We start from the raw sequence: 20,622 nt of genomic DNA on the forward strand, positions 1-20,622 counted from the left end.
CTTACAGAGAGAAGGAGAGACTAAGAGAAAGATCTCCAACTGCTGTTTTACTCCCCAAGTCACCATAACAGCTGGAGCTGTGCCAATCCGAGGGCATGAGCTATGAGCTTCTTTCAGATCTCCCACATGCGTGCAGGGGCCCAAGATTTTTGACCATCCTCGACTGCTTTCCCAGACCACAAGAAGGGAGCTGGATGGGAAGTGGAGCAGTGGAAACACAAACCAGCACCACTATGGGATCCCAGTGTTTGCAAGGGTGTCATTGTGACACGCCTAATATCAACATTCTTTTTGGAGAAAATCTAGTTTTTGCTCTTTTCCATGAAGGTGGCCAACATTTGAAAGCTAGAATTTTGTTTTGTTTTGTTTTGATTTTTTTTCTCTTCAGCAAGTGTTCCAGACTCCACCCACTTCCACACCCAATTTTACCCATAATAATGGGTTCTGGAGCAGCTGAACCATGATGGAGGTGCTACCCTTCCCAACCATTGTGGGCTCCTCTTCTTATATTTAATTTTTAACTAGCACACCTTATTTTAAAAGGCAATATTCACTTGTTTTTTAAAGATTTTTATTTATTTTTATTGGAAAGTCAGATATACAGAGAAAAGGAAAGACAGAGAGAAAGATCTTCCATCTGACGATTCACTCCCCAAGTGACTGCAATGGTCAGAGCTGTGCCCAGAGCTGCGTCAGGAGCTGCACCGATCCAAAGCCAGGAGCCAGGTGCTCTTCTGGGTCTGCTACGTAGGTGCAGGGTCCCAAGACTTTGGGACGTCCTCGACTGCTTTCCAAGGCCACAAGCAGGGAGCTGGATGAGAAGTGGGGCCACCGGGATTAGAACCAGCACCCTTATGGGATCCCGACACGTTCAAGATGAGGACTTCAGCTTCTATGCCACTGCACCAAGCCCAGTAATATTCACTTTAAAGGAAATTCCTGAACTCCAACAGTCACTGGCACCTTTCTTTAGCTTTTTGAAAAAACTCAATATCAGATTCTGAAACATAATGGGTGTTAATAAACTTGAAAAAGTGAAATTATAACAGTCCCTCACCTTTTACCCTAGTTCCTTTATCTGTGGGTTTCCACATTTCTTTCTTTAAAGGGTAACTGTTATTATGGTAACCAACAGGTCCACCTACTTGGCTGTCAACAGCTTTATTATATAAAGGTTTGGTTCCTGGCCACTATTGTCCTTAAGCCCTGGGGGATATGGATAGATGTGGCTACTTGTGGATGTGTGGCTGTATGTCACTAATAGTGTGTAACAGTGAGTAGACACCTCTACATGTGTGTCTCACCACCACCAGGGACACAAAGGCGGCTATCTTCCGTGGCCCCATCACCACTGGGACAAAGTGACTGTTTCCTGTCCATTTATCACCACTAATATGAGTAAAGCAGATTTAAGCCAACAAACAGCACTGGGTTGTTCTATGACCTACTGGAATCTGAATGAGCCCTTCCTGGGACCTAAGTGTCTGGCATACAATGGGACAAATGAAAATGCCTCTTTCCTTGGAAATAAACAAACATTTGCCTGCACTTTGATTCGCCTCTAATTGTGGTTGCAAACCACGATATGCTGGAACACTTCTCTGACAGCAACACTAACTGGGGTGCACTCGGGCCAAGCACAGGCTACACTTTGTCATCAGACAAAAATGGCAGAAGGTCGTGCAAATGAATTTCATGTAGGAGGAAGAGAAGCAGTGAGAAATGATAATTGCCCTTTCCAATCCAGACTGAGTCCAATTATCATCAATTCTTCTTGGGGTGTTTTCTTTCTCCTCTTTCTTATCTGGTATAATAAAGTGTGATAACCTAAAGGCCACAGTTTTGTTGTAGGGCTCATTAATAAAGGAAGGCCTGGATTTTAATACGTATCTCCAACACAAAGCAAAGATATTTACTGCAGAAGCACTTTAGGCTTACAAAAAGAAGACAATCTATTTCAGCATCTCAGCTCCACAATGTTATGGGCAGGTGACAAAAAACTTCATGGCTGTGTTTTGTGATCTCAGTGTTTCAGTCCAAAGCTGTTTGTACAGTGGGGTAATCTCTTCCTCCACTTTTCTGGTCTTATAAATCACACAGACTACTTCTGCTTTGTGCTATCCACCTGCTAAACTCCCATTCACTTCATGATGAATTTGTAGAAGAAAATAAGAAGTGAGAAAAGTGAGTGGATGTTCTTCTCTTTTTTTTTTTTCCTACGTCACAGACTCTCTCAGGTCATCCTCGCGCTGTTTAGAAGCTGCTCAGGTGCATCTGTGAGAGGAAAGGCTCACCAGTCTGAGCAGCGTCAGGCTTCCGAAGAAGCCGCAGTGCTCAGAGGCTCATTCTCGGAGTCACTTCCCAGCGTAAAGCTAAACCAGACAGTTCTGCCAACATCAGACCAGATGATCTGTACAGCAATCAGAACATAGGCAGACTCCCTGCATAAAGGAAGCAGCTGGTTGGTAGGGAGTAATTAATTAATGTATGTGTAATATCTGACGGTTGATATGTAGTATGGACTATGCCAATGTAAAAAGCGTTTTTTAACCCACATCTCACATTGCAGTACCATGGGCTTGAGATCCAGCACTGCTTCCTGTCCCGTCTTCCCATTAATGAGCACCTAGAAGGCAGTGAATGATGGGACAAGTGAGATATACCCAGGTGAGTGGTGGTGGTCATGTAAGAGACCTAGACTGAGGTACAGGTCCCTGTTATTTTTTTTTATTTTGTCCATTTATTATTCCTGACAATAGACCCATTTATTACATACTTAATATTATTTTTTCTTTTTCTTTTTTTTTAATTTTATTTTGAATTTTTGAGTTTTATGATACAATTTCATAGGGTCTGGGATTACCCTCCAAAAATCCCACCCCCCAACTGATTTTCCCCACATTGTTACAATAATATAGTCCTTCATAAGGAGTCATGATTTCATCAGTCTGTTATTTAAGTGTGTCCTGACATTGCTAGTACAGACAGTGTCAGACAGTCCAGCATCTGATTGTCTATACATGTCCAATAGTTTCATTGGTAGTCCATCTTTGATTTGGAAGCAGGGACGCATATTGCATTATATCCATACATCTGCATATGGTAGTCTCCATTACCCTATCACTACACATTCCCTTAAAAGAGAAATCACAAAATAAGGTCCCTGGGTTTGACCACCAGCCATTGAATATTGCCAGGTAGTTTGGGAGTGAACTCATTCTCACATTCTCATTTTTCTCACCCTCTTTCTCCTGCTCTCCCTCTAATATAAACAAAGGAAATTTTAAAAAAAATTATTTTAGAGGCTTGTTAAAGCTTTGAGCAGCACCTCATCTTCAAGTAGGTAACTTGATGTGATTAAGTCACATGCAATAACAAGTTAGTCAGTTTGAGATCACTTGAAAGTAGATGTAAGCTGTCTGCATTATATCTTTGTGCACACACAATATCGAACTTGTACTATGCAAATGAGTTGTTTGTCTAATGAGGGTTCAATTTGAAACCCCATTGCAAACAGAAGCTTATTACCTAAAAAGGAATCAGTATCTCTCGTATGACTCCTCTTGCAATACACTATGGCCTGAGGCACACAGTCTTCCCGTTCTACATCATGAGGAGTTTAATATTTAGTGTGTGTCATAGTCTTACTCCTGAATCACAGGAGGCCACAGGTGGAACACCTTCGAGCAATGGCTCCCAAAGTGGGGTCTGGAAGAGCAACATCAGCCTCACCTGGGAAATAGATAAAAAGCAAACCATTGGCCTGCACCACCCAGCTTTAAACAAGGAAGTTTCTACCACTGAAACCCAACTCATAGACTCACAGAAAATACTTTCCATTGAACACATAGTTCAGTTATCCTTTGCACATGTATACATGTAGGGCTCCTTATGCACAGAAGAACTTTAGCACTGTCACTTGTAAAATCCAGTTAGTCAATGAGAAGAGACATTATTTTCTAAATGGAAACAAAAAATAAACTGAAATGAAACATCACAGAGTGCCAAGATCATTCCCTAATTAACATTAGGTTGCACATAGCCCAAGGACTAGACAGTGTCTGTAACTCAAATTTGTGTGCTTATGTGTATGTGTGTGTTTTTGTGCTCTAGAAATGATGCCATTGACAGCACAGACATTCCCACTTGGCCCAACAGTCATGCCATTCATCAGCAGAATAATTAAACACACTCCTTCCCTCTCCATCAAACCATAGCCAGGAGAAGATTAAAAAAAAAAAAAACAACTACCTGCCAACAACCACAAAATGACACCGTGCATGAGACAGGGCAGTAGATGTTAGGATGGGAAGGGAGAGGAAAGAGACAAAAAAGGACACATGGGAGTAAGAGCGATTGTAAGACAGCAGCCAGGCTCCAAGTGGATTTCAATCAAAGCCCTGCTCCTCCTCTATGATGGTGCGTCCAAATAAAAACATCTGAAGGGACATTAGCATTCCAGTGACTATGACTCTCATCAGGGAAGCAGCCACACAATCTCAAAGTCTTCCTCAGAGGTCTAGCAAAGTAAAACTCCACAGAAACAAACCATTGCAGAATTCATAATCCGCGCAGAGCAACGGCTCCACAGCTCAATATCTCCCAGCATCCGCATACATCACAGAACCTTTATCAAGGTACCACTTGCATTGTGCCAAATTCATCCTTTTGAGTCTTATCATTGTAAATGTATATGTCTACTCTCTGACGTTATAAACAGTAACAAGAAGCAGATTAGTTCTTCAGCTTTCATCTAAAACTACTTTTTCACAAAGACAATATTGGGTTTTGGACAAAGCAAGATATTTGTACTAAGGGGACCTAGAATCAAATATATGTTTTCTTACTTAATTATTACCTCAAGGAGAGCGAGTTGGTAAAACCAATCTGTGTTTCCATTTCTCATATAAAAAGAATGCCCTGGGGGATGTATATCAGATAATAGGCATGAAAATTCTTAAAGTATAATGCATTTTCATGCAATTCACTAAACTCTGAGCATCCCAACATTAGAGATTGTGTATTTTCATTCTTTCCAATGCATACAATAAGATATAGCTTAATTAATAGACCAATTAGTTAGATGATATCTGATTAAATCTTGGAAACTAGAATTGGCCCCAGGAAATTAAAACGAAGCATATACTGGCTCAGTGTGGATTCCAGGATCCACAGGTACATAGAGAACAGTAGGTACCCAGAAAAAGAGCTGCCAAAGCAGAGACCCACGTAGGGTGCAGAGCTCGAGCAGACCAACAACAAGTGTTCAATCGAACATCCAGCCCAAGAAGCCAGTGTAAGACCCAAACACAAAGTCATCTCCAGATATCCAGGAGCGCATCTCAGGAACGGAAGTGAAGGTGAAAAGGCACCAAGCTAACCAAGGGCAGGAGGGGCCGCCCACAGGACACTTCTGGTCTATGGCACGTGGAACTTTGTAGTTCACACAACTTGAAATCTCAGGATCACAGCAGACAGATCAACTGTTGTTTAATTCCCATTTACCATAATTTGAGGGAGTCAAACCATATATATGAGAAAGCATGAACGGATATTAAATCAGATAGACCCAAGATCAAATTCCCCTCTACAACTTACTAACCATTTGGCTCTGAGGACATTACTTGAGTTTTCTAAGCACCAATTTTCCAAAATTCCAGTAAGACACAGGTGTTTAGAATGTTCTTACAGTGCTTTTGTGGGGATTTTATGAATTCAGAAGTCCTGAAGGACCAGAAAAAAAATTTTGGCATCTAGAAAACACTCCACCAATACAACCTTTTTCTTGTTCTGCTTTAATTTCTAACCTTTTGTCTCAGTTACATGCCTTTCCTTACTAGCAATGCATTATCCTTATTACAGGGAGTAAGTGGTTGTTTTAAAAAATTATATCTTGATCTTTTAGAACTTCAGCTGTGCCCAATAACCCAAGGTCTCCTGATTCTCATGGAGTTTAGTAACAGGATCCTGGAAAACCATCTACAGGAATCATCTTCCCTCAACGGAAACTCAGTAGGCCTTAATATCTACACCATAAAAGAGAAGCTTTCTCAATAGTTTTTACAAAAACAGATTTCCTTTTAGTTTTCAGAGTGTGAGAACTTGACATTAGCCTTAACAGGTGAAACACGAAAAGATCCTAAGATTTGATAAACACTTATCCATTTACTTAAGGCATAATCATTGAGATCACACACTTCAGTTTGAATATAGGATTAGGTGATCAGGATGAACACTAGAATAAGTAAGCTGTATCCTGAAAGAGTTTATAAGCTATTTGTCAAGATCATTTACCCAAGGTTACATAATAAATAAAGCTTAAAAGCTCAGCACAATAAAGATGCATTTGTACCATGATCTGATTAGCAGTTCTCCTGGGCAGCCCTTCTTCCAGCACCAATCCATGGATGCAAGTTCTTTCCATTTTTTTCCACAGGATCATATTCAGCTCATAGCGTTTGGGGTTGTTAAGCAGAGAGAAGAAATGGTGAATAAGCCAGCCAAGTAGTCACCCACTCCTTATTGACTTCTCACTGGCTAAGGTCCAAACATACAACTCCAAACTTATTGCAAGGGAAACTGAAAATATCATTTTCCTATATGCCAAAGGATAAAAAATCACAGTGGGATTCGGTGAACATATAAAATTACACTGGGGGAAACAGATGCGTTTCCTCCTCTTAGTGTTTTTCTCTGGAGCTTTCAGTCTGCTGCACAGAGACAAATACTTTCATAAATAACTTATTAGAAATAGATTGATCTGTGGTATTGTAGAGGGATGGAACTGTGGAACTGCTGAGCTACAGGAGAGTGATGTAGGAACATTCACGGCGTACAAGCTGAAGCTAGGAGACAGGAATGAGCTTTGTACTCACAAAGGCATGTGGGAGGGGAGGCTTCCCATACAGAAGGGTGAATCTGAATAAAAAATGATGTTAAAATGCTGGCAAATGGCCTAGCGTGCCTGGAAAAAAATCTCACAGGATAGGTGAGAAGATTGGAAGGGAATGGCATGACTCAAATCACATGCAGTTTGGGGTGTCACCTCTTAACCCTGGAAATTCTGCTTACCTGCATCAGGTAGCAACAGCAGGTTGTTCCAACAAGAAATCATGCAGGAAGCAGCGGGATTGCCAAGCAGGGATGACCCCTGTCTGCTTCTCCAGTCTAAGCTCCTGGTAAGGAAATAGTATGTCTCAGTCAACCTCTGGTTTTTCTATGGTTATTGTTGCAGTTGTTTATGTTTTCAGTTTTCCTAAATGCCTGCCTAGGGCATAGAGTACTCACTTGGTAGCTGTTGATTGACAAAAAAGCTGCCCAGTGAAATGCATGAAGAGCCCCTCTGACAATAATAAACAAGAAATGTACACTAACTGCCACAAATGGGCAAGAGTAAGGAAAAAATATGTGTTATTGTGAAGGAGAAGAACAAGTAACAAATGACCCAAAGAATGCACTTATTTAGGGTTAGATGAACACATCACTTTGGAGATAATGTCATGGCACAGCACATTAAGCAGCATTCTGTATCAGAATGGCTGTTGGATTCCTGGCCAGTTCACCTCCAATTCAGCTCCTTAATAGGGTACCTTGTAAGTGGCAGAAGATGTCTCAATGGTTTGGGACCCCACTATCAAGCAAGGAGACACAGAGTTCCTACTTCCTGGATCTGACCTGATCCCCAGATTGAGCTACTGCAGCTATTTGGGGAGTGAACCAGTGCATGGAAGATCTTTTCATCTGTGTCCCCTTCTGTCTGTTGTTCCTTCAAATAAATAATTTTCTTAAGAAAAGGAACTCATCACTTGTACAATTAATAGACCCAAAGCTCAAAAAGCAAAAACGAAATAGAATTGTTACTAGAGTTCCTCATTTGTCGGTGTGCACATTCCTGTGGGAGCAGAAGCTGCTCTGCTGCGTTGGAGATCCACGCCTTTCTAGTCAGTTAACCTCAGCCGCGCCAGATTCCCTTGTTGCTGCTTCATCCAGAAACACTGCTGTGGGTGCTTGCTTCCTCCAGGTTGAAAAGACAAAGATGTCAATATGAAGAGGTTCGTATTTTTAATGGCATGTAGAGCTTCAGGCAGAGAGAGGACAGGGCTGCAAGGGCAAGAGGAAGGAAATCTACAGCTTGGTTCACGACAGCTAAAACAAATGTGCCTGGGTGTTTGGCCAGGCCATAATGCTGACATAAGTAGCATTGGCATCTGCCAAAAACCCAAGCTCTAACCCACGATGGCTTCTGCCCAGGGCGCTGCTGTGTGATTAATTTCTCTAATTTAGCACCCAGAGGTTCTGGCTTTAACCACACTGTAGGGTGACTTAATTAAAGAATTAGATAAAGAAATACCTCCCTCTTTGAATCAAACAAAAGTGTCATGAAAAATAAAACAATTAAGCAGAAACAAAGGCACCGATAAAGTATTCAAGCAGAACAAGCTTATACAAAAACATAATGAGGGTTCATTATTACAAATCAAAAGGCTGGGAGGCAACATGCAGAGCTCTCCGTGGCTACCTTTATCAGACTCATCTAGAAAATGGGCAGTGCTGAATGAGAAATCTGACCAACCAAGCAGAAAGAACAAACGCCACTCTGTGCTGTGCACTGAGATTTACAGGGTACTTTGATAAGCAACATCTCATTTAATCCTTGCATTAACCTCCCTAAAATGGGCATCAGCTTCATTTTAGAGATAATGAAACAAAGGCTGTTTATGTGACTTCCCAAGGTACCTAAAATTATGAAGTAACACAGCCGAATCTCCAATCCAAGCGACTCACCTGAGACCCAGGGGTTTTTCATTATGTGAAGATTATATTCTAAAAGAGCCTTCACTTGTTTGCTGGGTCTTACGGAAGGGAGCCAGATTTTTCACATTTGACTGCAAAAATCTTCGCTGAGCATTGACTGAACAAACACTGAGTTAGGTGATTAGAACACAGACATACTCCTTGATCTCTCTCTCTCTCTCTCTCTCTCTCTCCCTGATCTCTCTCTCTCTCTCTCTCTCTCTCTCTCTCTCTCTCTCTGTCACACACACACACACACACACACACACACACACACACACACACACACATTTTTCCTTAGAAAAATCACAAGGCATTTGTGCTTGCTCTCTGGCACAGTGATTTTAGAACTGTCTGGATATATTCAGCCTCACTGAGACAGCAATCCCTTCCCACTACCTGCACTCTTTGCACTAGATACTCTACAACTCTGAGGCGAGTGCCTCTTGCACACTTCATGCTATTACCAATAGGCTCTCAGCACAATGGCCGTAGCTGACCCGGGTCTAGAAGGATTTCCAGGCTTCTGGCCCTCCTTCTCCTAGGCCATTGACTTTAGAAAATTTGCAACTGTAGGCTTTTCCTTGGTTCTTGGAGACACAAATCTTCTGCAATGGAGTGATGCCTTTCTCAGGGATGGGCAACTATGGCTTTGAAATGTGACTATCAGGTAAATAATGACTGTCTTTCTCTTCTGGGAAAGAGGTAGGAGGGTACCTTGTAGCCAATTAGCAAACACAGGTGATCTAATCATGTTTCCCAGTTCACCCTCTCGCTCAATTTCCCCAGCACCTAAAAATGACCCCAACCCCACCTTTTGTTTCGTCCAGTTGGGTCCAGTCTGTCACCCTTATTGCAGCAGTTTTGAATAGACTCCCTTGCTTGTTTCTTGAGTGTTTTGTTTCACAGTTCTTTTGTGCCAAATAGTATGCTACTTAAGATGTAATCATCGAGAAGACAGGGCTCCCACCTCCCAGATTGTGCCTATTACAGACTGGCTTTTGAGCTCTAGAAAGCTGAAGAATCCAAAGCACCTCATCCAAATGTACAAAGACTCAGAAACTGTCACCTACAAAACATAATGTTGTGGATATGAAAAAAAAATGGACCTCACAAAACTGACAGCTTCCAAAATGGAATCCTGAGACAGAAATTGTCTGGAAGAAGCGGAAGTGAACAGCAAGGAAAGATAATTACAGAAATAACAGAAACAGCAGCATTTTTCTCCTGCATTTGAGAAGTTTAATGTCTAGTGCTATGAGAGTATATGCCAATACCAAGAGCAAAGAGACAACAGGCAGTGACAACCAACCAAGTTCCTGGAATGTCCTGCCCTCTTGTTCCCTGCCATGTAGCCAAGTACAGCCCTCCACAGCATTTCAGCAGGATGCTCTATTTTGAGAACTCATTCTTGGAGGTGACCATGATTTGGAAAATAAGAGTGTAAATATAAAAATACAATGATCCCCCACACTACACAACAGAAATCACAAATGAATCACAGTAGATTTCTGAGCTAGCAGCAGCCACAGATAGTAAATATTTCTAGGCAAATTGGATCTTTTAACCATGGTGCAGGGCGGAATTGCCCATTCCCTCTGTTGAACCAATGCCAGCTTACACCTTTCTCTAAGGCTCCTTCTTCTGTTTTGAACAATGATTAATATGGGGGCAGGTAGGGAGCTTAGGGATGATGGATATACATGCAGTGAAAATAAGCATCAATCTCAAAGGTGGTAAAATTTGTGAACTTAGGCAATGTTCTGGACTCCCAGACATGTGTTTTTTTCTATATAAGAAAATGGGAAATAAATGCCAGATCTCAGCTGCTAAATTTGAAAAAATAATAAGAGACCAAAATATGAAGAAGGGAGATGGGTTGCTGGTGAAGAGAATCCTATAACTGTGCACACTTAACTCAGCATGCAAGCCTCCTAACCAAAGAACAAAGGCATGGGAAGCGCTGAATAACACTGGAGAGCATTTATAGATTCCACAGGGAGACCCCTGGAGTTTCTAGGCCCCTACAAATGTGTGAAGCTTGTAATGTCGGCAGTAATGGACATGGCACACCGAGCAAAGCAGAGTCAGAAAAATAACAGAAGCCTAAGCTTAGGCACGTAGGGAGAACATTGCCCATTTATGGCTCAGGAGAAAGCAGGCAATAAGTGGAAAAACAACCCAAGAAGATAAAAATTCTACAGCCCATATCAGTCAGAATCCCTACAGATACCAAAAATCACTCCCTTAAATCAAGGAGGATTTAACAAAAGATCTCTTTCAAGTGTGGAGGCAGTTCTCTGGGGACCACTCTGGAGGATATGATCCAGGACTAGCAAGGGCTAAGGAGATAGATCTTCCCAGCACCAAAGTCCACAATGAAAGGACTGCTCAACAAGAGGTCCTAGGAGGAGAGACTCACGCAGAGCAGTCCCTGGAGTGGACTCGATGTGTGAGCCTGCTAAAGGACACATTCAGATTGAGGGTATTCTGTGGGAAGGATTCCTGTCAAATAGAGTTCCAACCCCTCTCGCGTCTCCCTGTCTAATCTCTTGCAGGGCTCCTCACTGGCCAAATCCAATCAGAAAAAAAGATGGCCAGGGTACTGTTGCACCTGCAAGGCAACCACTCCAAACCAGAGAGGCAGAGACAGATGTTCAGCAGTGAAGCCAAAGGAGCAAGAATCACCATGCCCAATCTTAGGTCTCAGTTTGGCCCAGTCAGCTAATCACTATCAGAATCGGAATCAAGCGAGATGACAGAAGTGCACACTACATCTCAAAACTCAAGACAAAAAAACTGACTTTCACTTACATACTGTCAACTTGCCAAATTAGATGTGGTACACACACACACACGTGCACAAAGGAATAGTGCTCGACCTTTAAAAAGAGTGAAATCCTGCTGTTTGCCACAAACCATAGGCAACTGGAGACTATTATGTTTAGTGAAATAAGTCAGACACCAAAAGACTAATAATACATGATTTTTTATTCATAGTAGCCAATATATACACATATAAATATTTGAGTGAAATTGACACTTTGGGATTTGATTATTGTTCATACCCTTGTATGTAGCCTTGCTGAAAAGTGGTCTTTCTACGTTTAACTTCCTAAATGTATTAGTAGAGTATACAGCCTGTGATTATAAAGTGCATTAAAATATGCTATTTCAAATATTTTTAAAGAAAAGAAAGAAGGAGAAAAGGGGCAAGAAGGGAGGGCAGAAATTATTATATTCCTATAATTATATCTATGAACTATTTGAAATCTGTTCTTATTAGATTAAAAAAGTGAATAAATTTAAAAACGCATGAATGCACTTGGAACAGTTCACAGCAAAAACAAACAAAAAAAAAGCGAATTAAAAGAGAAGTTGAGATGATGGAAGTTGGTCCAGAGGCTAAGGAGCCTGTGTCATCTATGTGTGTATTGGATTTTCAGTTTCAGCTCCAAGTCCTCCAGTTTCTTGGTAATGCAGACCCTGGAGGCAGTACTGATGGTTCAAGTAGCTAGATTTCTGCCCATATGGGGGAACCAAATTGAGTTTCTCGCTGCCAGTATCTGAGTCAAATCCTGGCCAGACCTGGGGACATGGAGGATATTTGGAGTGAACCAATGTATCTCTATCTCTCTATCTCCTCTCCTCTCTCTCTCACTCCGTACTTCCCCAGCCCATGTCTTTCAGTCAATCAAGATCTCTCCTTGGAGCGTGTTGTGCTGAGGTTTAGAAAACAAACACCAGCACTTTCTCATGTGCCGAACAACTCGGGCTGCTGTTCTTTCAGCACAGCCACCGTTAGTTCCTCCACTTATTAAAGACTGTTTGATTTAGAATGTCATCATAGAATAATGTTTTTCTACCTGTGGCATCAATTATGCAGATTGGCTACTCTGGAGAAGGGGGAAGAAGGAAGGAAACTTCATCAGTATTTGAATTTCTGACTTAATTCACCCAGTTTCCGTGATAGTGTAACTTATTATTTGACGCCTGAGGTTGATGAATTCCCCACAGGGTGTCCATAATTATTCTCAAGCATCTATTATGAGGACACAGAAAATCACTATTATCTACTGACTCCGTAGTGTGAGTGAAGTGTTCCCTCCTTCTTTCCACAGACTTCATTGTGATACAGCTCTGCTGATTCACATGGGAGAGTTCTATTAGATTTGGAGTTGTCTAATCACAGTACTGATACTAAGATACAAATAAAAAGAAATGCTGGTATGATTTGTTGATGCATGTTGCCTGCTCCGGCCAGCAGAGCCAGTAACGTGGACACGGAGAGGGTCTGGGGATGAAGGAGACCAGTGACAGTAGAAGTCTCTGCGAAGTCTCGCTTTATTGCTCCTTCACCTCTCCTTATATACTCTTCCCTCCATATCCTCATTTAGCAGGATATTGGGTACATATGAGTCCAATTAGTCTAGGTGTTTTTAGCCACAAACCCAGTTCCTGTTCCTGCTCAGCCTAATGAGCACTAATCAATTCCTTAGCCCACAAAGGTTACCCAGTAGGAAGAGAATGCCATCTGAAATTTCAGGATGGTATCAATAATAATAACAATCCCAACAAAAGTCATTTCAGGGAGTTTGTGGCAAGGTCTCCATAAAGCCTCAGTGCCACCTGAGCTATCCATCACAGGCCAGCCCTCCATGGAGGCTGCAGAAGACTGAACTCCTGGTCACCAGTGAGTACCACGTGAGTGGTCCTGGATGAAGAGAAAAAGAAAGATCTGACAACTGAGCAGGTCAGGCCAACGGATGCCATCAGAATCTCCCCTCTCCTTCTTTACAATGTCTTTGCCCTGTGCCCTGCTGTTGTTCTCACTGATGGAGTCCCTTTCTCCCAGGAGCATGGGCAGGAAAGGCCACGGTAAGGCTAGCAGCTGTCATTTTTGTGATTGGGGGGTGCGATGCACAGGTGGGTCCATGCCTACCTCAGAACCATGGACAAGGCACGGAAGGAAGGAAGCGTGCTTCTGTGTTGAGGAGATGCTTGTGCTTAGGTCCATATAAAGCAGGAACTGGGAAGTTCCTCACAACAACAGATTGCAATGAGCAGAAGGGAAGCAGGATGGAATACAGGTGGGAAGGATGGGGAATGTGTAGCACGCATTCTGAAGACTTGGATTCTGAGGCCTCTACCTGGAACAAGGCATTGGGTTTCTTTGAGAGTTGAGAGAAGGATAAGATCCTGAACAGACACACAGGATGTTCAGAGGCCTTGAATGACAGTCTTCAAAACATAGCAATTACTCGTTATTTTGTTCCTTCCTCTTCACTTGAACAAGAGAAAATAAAAGAATTGTGTTTTTTAATAGCATAAGGGCTAAAACCTTATAGAATGCTGGAAAGCTAAACAACTGGCAAGAGGTGCTTTTGTGGTCAATTCCTTTTCTCTGGATACCAATTAAAGAGCAAACTAAACAAGAAAATCTAATTTCTCCACTCCTCAGTTTAGAGCCTTTTATTAAAACTCAAAATACACTGAGAGCCTTTCTGTTGCATTGTTATCATTTAGTAAATGACGTGAAAAGAGTGAAGGATGTTTACCCACCTTGGATTAGTTTTTGCTGATTACCATCCATGCTGGTTCCCTGGGCTTTTCTTAGGTTAACATTCCTTTGCTGTTTCACTTTTCACAGTGAATTTAAACATTAGTGACTAATGAGCAGATGCATCCACACACTCTGCCTAGGAGATCAAGGAGGGACCCAGAGGAGGTTATTATTACCTGTATCGGAGAGGACAAGAGGGACTTCTCCAGTCCCATAAGGTTGACGGGATTAGCTCTCCAGGCAAATAGACCTGTGTGAGGAAGAGCCAGAAAGTGGAAGCGTGAAGAGTGTGGAATTCAGTATATGAGCACCAGGTGTGCTTATCAAGTGCTGAGACAGTGTGGCATTTATCCCAAATGGGTCTCTGGCTCTCATCACAAAAGCACCTGGAACTGGGTGACTTCAGCACAAAAGCAGCATATCTTTCCTGATCCTGGAAACCAGGTACTTGAAATCAAGACTCCAGAAAGTGCTTTCTTGGCCTCTACCAGCCCCAGAAACTGTATGTCTTGCAGCAGTGTAACTCCAAGCTGTCCCGATGTGAATGTCTGCCTCTGAGTGTCCTTTCTTCAAATAGAACATACAGTCATGTTGGCTTAAGAGCCCTCTGCCCCAGTATGGCTTCCACTTGACTTATTTTTCAGTATTTCCAAAGTCCTGTTTATGAATATGGTCACATTCAAGTACTTAGGAGTTCAACCTGGGAGACAATTCAACCCACAGCACCAAGGTGATCAACAACAAAGTGAGTCAGGTAGGAAGCCTTTAGTCACAGACTGTTACAACAAGGCTGGTCGATGTGCCTGAGCCATCTAGATTTGATGATTGACTGTTACTGAAGTAAGGCTTCTATCCTCCTTTACAGACTGGGTGGTAGGACCCCATCCTGGATGGCCTCATTCTGAAGGGACAGTTCCAATCCTTGAGAAAGAGATTACTTGGCTGTTGATGAGTTGCATCTAGAAAGCGGCAAATAAAGAATCTACATCTGGAAACTTTCCAAATTCTTGAGGGAAAGCAAATTCAGGATCCTATCTCAGGAAGAGGCCTGGGTGAGGAGTGGTCAAGCATAAGGGAATATTAAGCCTGCATGGTTTATCAATTAATCCCAGAGTCAAAGCATTTCAAAGGTGGCATATTACAGATGAGTCTAAATCTGCACGCCTGCCCTCAGTCCTGGGCATATGATCATCCAGTCCGTTCACCTGCAAGTGTCTGGATGTGCAAGCACCTAGGCCGCTGCTAGGATTTTGTTACAAGGAACAAACCCTAAAGAGCCTGTGAGGGAGAGTCCATTGGCAGGGAAAAAATGAAGAGTAATACATTCTCAGTAGCTATAACATTCCAAAAAAGCACTGGAGGAATTCATAGAAGATATGAGAGGCATCTTGAAATGCCACAAATAATCCCCCCCCCCCAAATGGAATTCATCCACAGCAGTGGCTGTGGGTTCATACTGCTCCTGTGTTTGGAGGTGTTTGGAAAGATGATCCACAAAGTAACACCCTGTAGCCTGTAAGCCACAGCAAGTGACCTGCTGCCTCTGTGTCTTCCAGTTCCCTCACTGCCCCTATGGAGAGCAGGAGGCAAAGGGAGACAAGGCAGGGGAGGGAGAGGCTGATTGGCTGGCTGGAGGTGAGTGAGTCTCAGAATGTCCATCTTTCAAATCACAAAGCAGCATTCAAAAACATCTCCAGTGTTTCTTGATAAACCTGAGAGCCCCCAAAGGCCAGAGATTCGTAAACCACACATTATTTTTGGTCCAAAGACTTTAATGTTCCTCAATTTAATAAGAGGGAAAAAATGGTGCAGTAAAGCTTGCAAACAAATCTACTGGGACCCTATTAAGATAGCAATAATCTTGTCCTTTATGCTTGCAGAACACTCGACTGGTGATCATCCTTCCTGGAATTCTCAGTGTTCCATTTTAACTACTGTATTCATAGGGAAGATTCAAGACTCCCAATCAGGAGTCAGCTCACTGCCTGTAGAGGGCCCAGTAATAGATGTGCTTTCTTTAATTTTACAAGTAATAAGGATCACGTCACTTGATTCACCTGTTGTGTAGCAGAAAGCGGCCATACAGTGTATGAAAATAAATGGGCATAATTTACTATAAAGCAATATGACTGTTCTAATAAAGCTCTATTTACGAAGGGCTGAAATTGTCTTTCAAATACAATATTATCATTTGTGATCTGTTCTTACAGTAAAAGTTGGGAAAAGATAGACAATGTGTCATATCCAGCCTGAAGGATGTAGGCTGTGAATCCATGGTGTAAATGAAAAAGCAGTTGAAAATTTCTTATGCCTATTTTCTTATATTACTCATTTTCTTGCCTCCCGTCAAAACACAACTCAGTAATAGTGGACATTTCCCAGGTGTGCACGGTTACTGAAAGAGAAAGTTAACCAAATCTCTCTTTGAAAAAAAATTGTTTATTTTTATTGGAAAGGCAGATTTACAGAGCAGAGTCACTGCCCACATGACCATAATCGCCAGAGCTAAGCCGATCTGAGGCCAGGAGTCACTTTCTGGTTTCCCACATGGGTGCAGGCACCCCAGCATTTTAGCCATTTGCCACTGCTTTCCCAGGCCACAGGCCAGGAGCTGGAGAGAAGTAGAGCAACCAGGACACAAATCAACACCTAGGTAGATCGTTGGTGTTTGTAGATTGGTCAACTGTGGCATCACACTGGCTCTCAAATCTTAAGTTGTTTTGCCAGTATTCCAGTGTCATGAGTGCCTAATAAAATAAAACACATATTTACTGAGGGACTGCTTAATGCCAGGCACTGTCCTAGGATCACCTATGGCAGAGATCAAAATCCTTTCCTTCATGTAGTTTACTGTCCTAGAAACAGAATAGATTCATCTGTGTCAAATCTACAGAACTACAAATAGTATAATATTCTTCACACCAATTAATTCAGAATCTCTGAGTGGGGTGTCTCACATATTTTTTAAAGCATCCACTACCCACACCTCAGTGCTAAAAGTTAATTCAGTCAGGGTAGGCCTGTAGTAGAAGTTCCACAGGTAGCTTTAAAGCACAGCCATGATTGGAAACACCGGCCCACAGCTTCAAGGCAGGCACACCCAGTGCATGAGCCTCCTGGTGCCTGCTAATTAGGCCCACATGTGCAAACGTGTGTGGAGGAGTCTCGCAGGCAGCTCAGGACTTCTCCATAGCATCAGCATGCCCAACCCTTGGCCAGTCCCTTCATGCACTCAGAGCCTCCAGAGCCTCAGGCACTGAGATGCACTTTTTCTCAACTACCTCCCTTGCTCCAGATTGTCACATCTCTGTTTCTCCTTGCCGAAAACGTACAACCTTTAAAACACAGCCTTCTGCCAATATCTGTGTAGAGTAGTGGTTATCAACGTACGGCCCCAGACCAGCCACACCAGGATTACTGAGGAACTTGCTGGAAATGCATATTCTGTTTCTGTTCTTATCTATTTTAAACTATTCAGTAACCAGCTTTCCGTCCAGAGCTGTTGACCAGAAACTCTGAAAGCGGGTCCCTGAAGTCTATCTTGAACAAGCCCTGTGGGTGATTCTGGAACACACTTGAGTTGTGAGAACCCATGGCATAGCAGAAAGTAGCATTTTGAAAATCTCACAGTTGATCATAAAAGTGAACAATGCACCAAGACTTGGGGAGCTAAGATTTTCAGAATTTTAGTTCTCAGCACTCAAAGTCTCACCTGAAAGATAATGGAGTCCCTGCAGCCGAAAACCGCAGCCCTTGGGGATCTCTGCCTTCAATTAGAACATTCTCTTGAAATAGAATCCTTTAAAGCAGTTCGCAAGGACATTTCTGTCATTTCTAGGTCACTGGCATAGACTCTGCTTTGAAAGTAGAAGTCAGAACATTCTACTGCTTGTCAGAAAATTAAAAGCCCTGTAAGAGCTTCAGATGAGAAAGATCCATAGGAATGGGGTGCTACTATTGCCTTTAGGGTCCGCACCAGCAGTGGGGCAAGGATACTGATGATTCACTAGCCTCCCCAGATTGCCAAGCTCACAGAATCTCATTGGTCCCTTTCTCATCAGAAAAGGGAACCTCAGAGGGACAAAAGCATGTAGAGTCTACAAAACCATTTCATGTGAGTAGGTCAGCTCCCAACAGGGATTCCTGATGTTGCTGGGTTTTAGACTATAAGGACACTTCCCATTGACACAGTCCACAGGGAGGGCTCCGGTTCTGTGACTACATCTCCTATCTGCTTTGGCATGCAGTGGGATACTTCCGTTGTCCTATATTTATTAACCTAGAAGCACTAAAGTTCAAAGAGCCTCTAATTCTCAAAGACTCTACATCACCCACTACTAATGTTAAAAATAATTTCCCAGGATATGGGCATATGCATGTTGAAAGAGATCAGGCAAAAATCTCATTTCTCAGAAGGCACCTCATTTCTCCTCTCTCTCTCAGCCTCAAAACCTAATGCATGGGCATTTAACCCAAGGAAACTAGGTGTCTGTTCACCAATATCAACGGGTCTCAAGCTTAACAGAATTGACTAGTTTAGTCTGGCTTGCATGTGTTATAAGTGGACTAACTAACAGATTTGATCCCAAATAGTAATCTGATTCTGACAGTGATGTTTCTGGATCTGTCATGGTGAGTGATTCTGTACTGGCACATCTGTTTACTAATGAGACCATTTTATATCACAACTTTCCCATTTAGACCACACAAAATTGTTCCCAATGGTTTACTGTCAATTGCTTAACAAGTCTAGGTGAAGAGAACTGGGCTGAGAAAGGAGTGTGACTTGGACCAATGATTTCCATAGAGTATATTGCACCTTCATGGTCCATTTCAGGCCATCAATGAGTTATCACTGCATGGAGGGCTAAGAAGAGATGTAGGCAGGATGCCACTGTGTAATATTTCTTAGGTAAAGGCACCAAAAGTGAAAGTAACTTAGAAATGTATATATTAGTAAAATTTAAATTATTAGAAAGGAATGCATTTTAGTATTTGTTGCATTTGTTTTAATGTCATCTCACCAGAAGTTTATATGCAAGCATGTGCCTCACAATGACATTTAAGTCAATGATGGACCACATTGAGTACATGATGGGAGTGCCCTAAGACTATGACAGGTCTGGAAAAGTCCTATTGTCTAGTGATACTGTAGCTGTTAAAATGACACAGTGCAGTGTATTACTCATGAGTTTGTAGTGATGCTGATCAAAACAACCTACAGTCCTGCCAGTCGTAATAAAGCTTAGTGCTACAATCACATAGAGTATATTACACTTGATCATGAAGATAAATCACTGTTTCTATATTTACTATACTAGTTACTGTGCTACACATTCTCTTGTCATTTTAGAACAGATTTCAACAAATAAAAAACATTGATTGTAAAACAGTGTGCTGTGCTACCCTCCAGCAGCTTCAAATATCTCTTTGCTGAGTCCTACACTGGCACCAAGATTGCATATTAAGTCTGACCTTTTCCATTGTCCTATGTTTGTTTCCCTGGAAGCACTAAAGTTCAAAGAACCTTCCATCTAGGATTGTATAAGTGCTTGTAGAATGTCCACACAGCACTAAATGCTAAGACTACTTCTCCAATTGTATCACTACCAGCAAGGCACAACCGAAATTTTATTTCTACTATTATTGGTATTTGACAAGCAATTTACAGAATTCTTGAAATTAAAAATTGGCTTCCCCAAGCTAGTGTGAACTAGTGTTAGTGTGCCCCGGTAAGTATGTTGGCTCTAGATTTTTCACTGTTCTTGTCTTCTTCATACCTATTAGCAAGCTCTGTGCTCACTCACCAGGGTGGTGACCACACAGACATGGCAGGGTAGAGAGGGACCGCAATGCAGATTAGCACAACTGCAACAGCACCTTGTGACCTCACCCCCGGAAAGACTGAGCAAACCTGCAAGGGACAGACACCGGTTGCTAATCCTTGGATCCCACTGTCTGGCTTCAATCAATGCCTGCCTTACAACTGATTGCCTTACTGCAGGAAGACAAAATGAAATACATAATCTGGTGGTCTCTGAGTGACAGCACCTGCTCCCTAATTATCACTGCGTGGGTCGGTCTAGTGAGTGACGGCCACAGCACATAGGCAAAGCTCCAGGAACTTTGTCTCCTGGTGTTACAGTCACAGCTGCACCAGGACCTAGAGAACAGATCATCCTCAGAAATGAGGTGGCTTGGTTGTGCATTTGGAAGCTTCGATTTCAATGCTATACCGTGTGTGTGTGTGTGTATACATCTCTCAG

At 42.3% G+C, this 20,622-nt stretch overlaps 1 protein-coding gene across 1 annotated transcript in view; it reads left to right on the plus strand.

Moving 5' to 3' along the window:
- The first annotated feature begins 241 nt into the window (after window positions 1–241).
- SLC10A2 (solute carrier family 10 member 2) overlaps window positions 242–20,622 on the plus strand; it is a 142,812-nt gene continuing 122,431 nt past the window's right edge. Inside the window, exon 1 of the mRNA XM_004577361.2 lies at window positions 242–256. The gene's annotated coding sequence lies outside the window, so the exon portion shown is untranslated. The remainder of the gene's footprint in view (window positions 257–20,622) is intronic.

The sequence above is a fragment of the Ochotona princeps genome, chromosome 12 (assembly GCF_030435755.1).
Source record: "Ochotona princeps isolate mOchPri1 chromosome 12, mOchPri1.hap1, whole genome shotgun sequence".
Taxonomy (NCBI): Eukaryota; Metazoa; Chordata; class Mammalia; order Lagomorpha; family Ochotonidae; genus Ochotona; species Ochotona princeps.